Raw genomic sequence first — 6,367 nt, 5'->3', positions numbered from 1 at the left:
ACTACATCATGCCATCGCTATCTCGGTAACAAGTATGTTATTCATGCACTCTCATATAGCATCCAACCTCTTGTAGGTTGTATCTTGGCATGAAATTATTTATTTCGAAAATATTGTGGTTCTTGAAAAACCCTTTTAAAATCAAACTTCTTATTGAACATTTGAGTAATTTGAGAAGATGCATATGATAGGTTATATATATCATATTTTATGATTCACCTATCACAAATATGCCCTCTAGCAATGTATTGCATATCAATTCCTCAAAGAGCTCTTGTGTGCAATATTGATGAATTTGTGAAATAAATCCGTATTTGTGATACTTGTTGCCTTTCTCAAAACATTCCAACTAGCTTTACTTCCCTTATTGTTAGTTGTGATGTTTTTGAGATTCTATTTGGTTGAAGTTCATTCATATACCATAAGTGAAAATTGGAGCCATAGGCTATATATGCTTCTTAAGCAAACATCCTTTGGTATATCTTATGACTTCATCTTGGATATCTTGTCTTATCTATTTTGTTAACCTCTTGTGTGTGCATGTTTCTTTATGGATCACTTTGTCCACTTTAGAAACTCATATACATAACAGCGTTAATCCATCACCTTGATATCCTTGTTCTTTGCCGACCATTTTTTACCCCTTTGCTTTTAGTGGGTTGGTAAAGAAGATTTATGAGTGCTTGGTTTATTTATTTTCTTCATGCACTCATATCTCGTAATTGGTGGACTAAAGTTGTTCTTGATAAGCATATTCTCTTTATCTTAGTTGTGTTCTAAATGATATATAGGGAGTGAGGATTCCATGTTTGTGCATATTGTACTCAAATGCAAACATTATAAATTATGCACGAACCTTGGGGAGCTTTCTTATTTTATTTAGAGCACCATATCTTTCTTATCATGATATCTTTGTTTGTCCAATTGGATCCTTGATTGCTTGCCTTATTTGTTGAAGCTCACTTCACCATGTTATCTTTATGCAATCTTTGATCCTCAATATAGTTTGACTTCCTTCTAAGTATTCATCATTGGATATGTGCATTTGATTCCACTCAAATTATGAGAAGTGCACACTTTGGGGAGGAACTCACATTATATTGGCCTTCTAAATCTTTTCACCCATTTTGACAATCGATGCCAATGGGGGAGAAGTTTAGAGGGTTTAAGGGAATGGTTTTATACTTAAGTTTGGTTTGTGCTTAAGTGTTTTGCCTCTCATGCATTCCATATGTCTTGCATGGTTATATATATATATATATAGTGGAAACTATCCCAAAGGTTAATCTTGACAATGTATGTAATGAATTCATGATCATCACACGTGCATACATTGTGGGGGAGTTTTCCCTATATATATTGGTTCTACTCACATCCCTTGCATTTGTTGTAGTTGTGTGAGTAGAGTCGGTTTTGATATGGGCTAGTAGCTTTGTGTTACTTGACCATATCAAATACAACCTCTTGTATACAACTTATTCTCGGATAAGTTGCGTACTTGTTTCTAATATTCATTATATAAACCCTCTTATTGTGTTTGTCATCAATTACCAAAATGGGGGAGATTGTAAGGGTACATTGCCCCTATGTGTGGTTTTGGTAATTAATGACAACCCCTATGGACTAATGTTTTCATTGAGTTTATATGAAGGAATATTCCATAGGTACTACTTGTACTCCATGTGTTGGATTCAAGTATGGATGCCATGAAGATAAAGGTATACCTTGTGTATTGGCATCAAGATCATCGGTATGAAGATATATATGTGATATGATCAAGAAGAAGAAATGAAGATGGAGTTCTTATGTGGAACTCAATATTAGCCATGCTCTATCTTATGTGAGTATGAGAAGATACAAGGTTGAGTTGGGCAAGTTCAAGATGAGCATCTTGAGTGGATCACATGCTTGAAGCTTGTCATCCATTTGGTGATAATGGACATGTGAAGATGTGCATCAATGGAGCTTTCCCATCATAGTGTATGGGGGAGCATTTGTGAGTCTTCACGAAGTAACATTGATCAAGTGAGGCATTCTGGCTTGAGTGAAGCTTGAAGAGTTATCATCAAGATCAAGCGGGATGCGCAAGGCAAAGGCATGGCCTTCCTAGGTTTTCCTTTTACCGGTCTCAAGGTGGATGTTGGGAGACCGGATTATAGGATAGATAGCCGCACTATTAAGAGGGGCTTTCGGTTGGGTAACTTGATCACATCGTCTTAGGGAGCTCAATACTTTGCATACTTTGCATATCCTTATTGCTTCTTGGTGTCTCTATGTGTAAGGTTCTTGAGCTTGTTGCTAGCTTTACAACAAGCCCAAGTTCATCGAAAACGGAGTTCGCATGCATCTTCTATTGCGTTTTCGAGGTTGGGTGATTTTACCGGTTATTCATGATATAAGGTTCTACCTTTTATATTCATGATAAAATTCCCTCCTACAGATTCTTGAGTTTGCACTTTCTATAGGATAGCATTTGCTGTTATCTTCCAAACAAAATTGGTTTCATTCGAATCGGAGTTCGGGAGCACTAGTTATTAAAGGAAAAGGAAAAAGAAGAAAAAGAGAAAAAGGGGCAGCCGGCTGGGAGACCGGTCAGCCGGGCCGCACGCCGGCCCACCCGGTCTGCACCGGGCGCCAACCGGACCGGATTGTGGCCTGTAACCGGCCTCGGGCCCGGTCCCCAACTGGGCCACCCGGCGCTGGCCCCGGGCGGACCGGCCTCCCCGCCGGCTGGGCTTCAAAGCCACCGCGCGGCCCACCTACCCCGCGCGCCCCTTGCCTTTCAACCGCCCAGCGCGCACGCTGCCTAGCCCGGTTGCTGGGCCGGTCCGACCGGATGGGCCACCGGCCTCATCAGCGCCAAATCCGGTCGGCCGGCCTGGCAGCCGGCTGGGCCATTTTTCTGGCCAGTTTGTCTGCCCGTTTTGTTTGTCTTTTCCCCCAACAGTTTTATTTGCTCCCATGATATAAATAGCTCTTCTTCCACCTTGAGCCACTTACTTATTCCCTTTCTCTCACCTCCATTGTTGCATTTGAAGAAGTTGCTCTCTCTCTTGTTCCCCCCCATGATTCTTGCTCATTCTTGAGGGATCTAAGGGAGGAGATCTAGATCTACACTTCCACCAAACCATTTCTTCTCTAAGTGAGGGAATCTCTTGGGATCCAGATCTTGGAGTCTTTGGTTGACTTTCCCCTTTGTTCTTCCTCTCCAATCTCATCCTAGCATTCGTTGCTTTGGTGGGATTTGAGTGTGAAGGACTTGAACACCTCTAGTGTTCTTGCTTTGCATCATTGCATAGTGTTGAGCTCTCTACCACGATTAGTTTGAGTGAGAGACCGTGAGCTTGTTACTCTTGGAGGGATACCTCCTAGTTGGCTTGGTGATTGGTGCTCCGGTGATCTCTTCAAGAAGATTGTGAAGAGGCCCGGGCTTCTCCTTCGTGGAGCTTGTGAAGTGGTTGTGGAGCTTGCCATCTCCGGAGCGGAGGAAAAGCTAACCATAAGGAAAGGGCCATTATCCTTCTTGGGTGTGGTTCGGAGAATAGGGTGAGCCTTCGTGGCGCGGGGAATCTGTCGAGGGTACTCCTCGCCAATGCCCTCCGATAGGGGCTTAGGGTTGATGGAATCCTGCAAGCTGACACGAGACATCGGTTCACAGACAAGCGGGAAGAGCAATTTACCCAGGTTCGGGGCCCTCAATGAGGTAAAACCCTTACGTCCTGCCTGTCTGTTCTTGATTATGATGATAATGGGTTACAATGGGGTGCCGAATAGTTCGGCTGAGATCTCGGCGAGATTGCTATCGCTAGGGTTACCTAGCTCTAAGCTTTTTCTGGCTATGATCGCTAAGATTGTTCGTGTCCCTCGGCAGCCCCTCTCCTAGCCTTTATATAAGAGGCCAGGTCTCAAGGGTCCTAACCGAGTACGACTAGGTTTACAGTACTTTTAGATCTAATCTTTCCTTGTTGGCCGCTTCCTTGTCTTGTCCGCCAAGGTTTCCTCCGGTGCGCTGTCCAGGTGGCCCATCTAGCCTTCGGGTGTCTTCATGGTCCTCCAATTAGTCAATACATGATAGGGCAACGTTGGTTACTCGAAGGGTAGTGCCCACGTCAGTAGCCCCCGAGTGTCTAGCCGAAGATAGTTCGGGTAGAGACTAATGCACGTCTTCTCCTGATATTCTTTGTTCATCTTGAATTTGCTCCGTCTTCATTTTATCGGGTGCGCGTCTGCGCTCCCGATGGGAGTAGCCCCCGAGTCTAGGTACGGATGCTTGCAATCCGTGCGTAGACTCAAGTTGTACCACTCGAATATTCTCCTCTGTCGATGTTTTCCACAGGTCTTCTTAGGTCATCCGAAATATTTTCTTTACGCAAAGGATAATGAGTAACGTGCCCAACTTTTGTTGGTTAACTGCCGATGGCAAAACAACGTTACCCTACACAGAATCAAGTCCCCGGGCATGATCCTGGAGTGCAAAAAACTTTTATCGGGTGTACATCATGCACTCCCGATGGGAGTGTAGCCCCCGAGTGTCTAGGTGCAAGCGCTTGTAACTGAGCGCAGACTCAATCCTTCTTCCCTCGACTGCTCATTCTGTCGAGTCTTCATTTTATCGGGTGCGTGTCAGTGCTCCCGATGGGAGTAGCCCCCGAGTCTAGGTACAGATGCCTGCAATCTGTGCGTAGACTCAAGTTTTTCACCCGATAACTTTTCATTTTTTCCTTCGGATTCTTCTCTTCTTTTCTTTTTTTATGACGTCACTGTTGCGGGCCGATTGACAGGACTTGACCTGACGTGTAACTGCTGTGGGCCGATTGACAAGACTTGACCTGACGGGCCCACCCTAGCTCTGCGCGGACAGTTTTTAGGGCTTGACCAATGCACGCGTGGCGATCGAGGCGTCTCCTCAATTTTCGCGCGACGTGGGAATAATGGGCCGCCGGTTCCACTCCTTCTTCAAGCGCCACGTGTACAGTCAGATCTGCCCCACTCCCCACGATGCTTTGTGGAGTTATGGCCACGATTGGGCGCAAATTCTTACGGGATAAATAGGGAGCCTCCTCTCTTTTTTATCTTTTACCCCGTTTACTGCACATCTTCTCCTTCAAGCCTTCCTTTTCCTCTACCTCTTCGTCAGAAGCTCCGTTTACCATGGGCAAGAAGAAGAGCGGCAGTACGTCGGAGGCGGGCAAAGTTAGCCGTGATTGGAGCGCCTCCGCCATTTCCAACCGCGACATCAACAGACTCCGCGCTCTCGGCTTCATCTCCGCATCTGAGGATGACATTCATCTCCCAGGTTCGGTTTCTCGTCCAAAGCCCCCGAAGGGCTTCACTGTCATGTTCGCTGCTTTCTTGTTCCGTGGCCTTTCTCTTCCGGCCCACGAGTTTCTTCGCTCCCTCCTTTTCTTTTATGGGATTCAGCTCTGGCAGCTGACCCCAAACTCCATCCTTCACCTTTCCATTTTCATTACCGTCTGTGAGGCCTTCCTCGGCATTGCGCCTCACTGGGGCCTTTGGAGGAAGATTTTCTATGTGAAACGTCACAACGACAGTAACGGCCCCCCTGTTGTTGGTGGCGTTGGCTTCGTCGTCATGAAGGAGGTCGATTACTTCGACTATCCGATGAAGGAATCCGTCTAGGGCTGGCGCAACAAGTGGTTCTACCTGCGAGATCCCGCCGTTCCTGGGCGGTGTTCTAATCTCCCTCTCTGGGATGATGTCTTGGTAGCTCAAAAGAAGAAATCTTGGCAAAACGTCCTTTCTCCCGAAGAAAAGGCGACAGCCGATGAACTGTTTGAGCAGATAGTTACTTTGAAGAATACAGGAGGCCTGACGATGTGCGGCACTGAAGTAGTTTCAGTGTTCCTACAACGTCGAGTGCAGCCACTGATGTCCCGTCCTCACCAGATGTGGCTTTACACTGACAAAAGCGACAAGTCAAGGATCAATTCTGCCGACCTGTCGACAGATGAGCTTCGAGACGAAGTTCGTCGCCTAACATGCCTTAGTACGAAGGACACCATTGTCTTAACATCGGCTCGTCCTCCTTATGATCTCAAACACCTCCCGTCCGAGGTAACCTTACTGCTCCTCGTTTATTATTATTATTTCTTTTCCTGTCTGTGCCTTACAAGTTTCCTTCCTTCTATAGGCTCCCATTGTTGCCCAATGTTATCCTCCCTCACCCGAGAGTGGCGTGATATTGGAGGATGACGATAATGATTCTGAGGGAACCGAGGACGTTCAGCACGTTCTTGAGGACAGCGATGTCCAGGAGGAAGCTGCCGAAGATGACACCTTCCTCAGGAGCAGGCGTCGTAAGCAGGTACACGATGACCTTATCACTTCGGCTGAATCAAGTCCTAGA

Source organism: Lolium rigidum, chromosome 1 (assembly GCF_022539505.1).
Source record: "Lolium rigidum isolate FL_2022 chromosome 1, APGP_CSIRO_Lrig_0.1, whole genome shotgun sequence".
NCBI lineage: Eukaryota > Viridiplantae > Streptophyta > Magnoliopsida > Poales > Poaceae > Lolium > Lolium rigidum.
The sequence above is the reverse complement of the archived record's forward strand: the minus strand, read 5'-3'. Positions refer to the sequence as shown.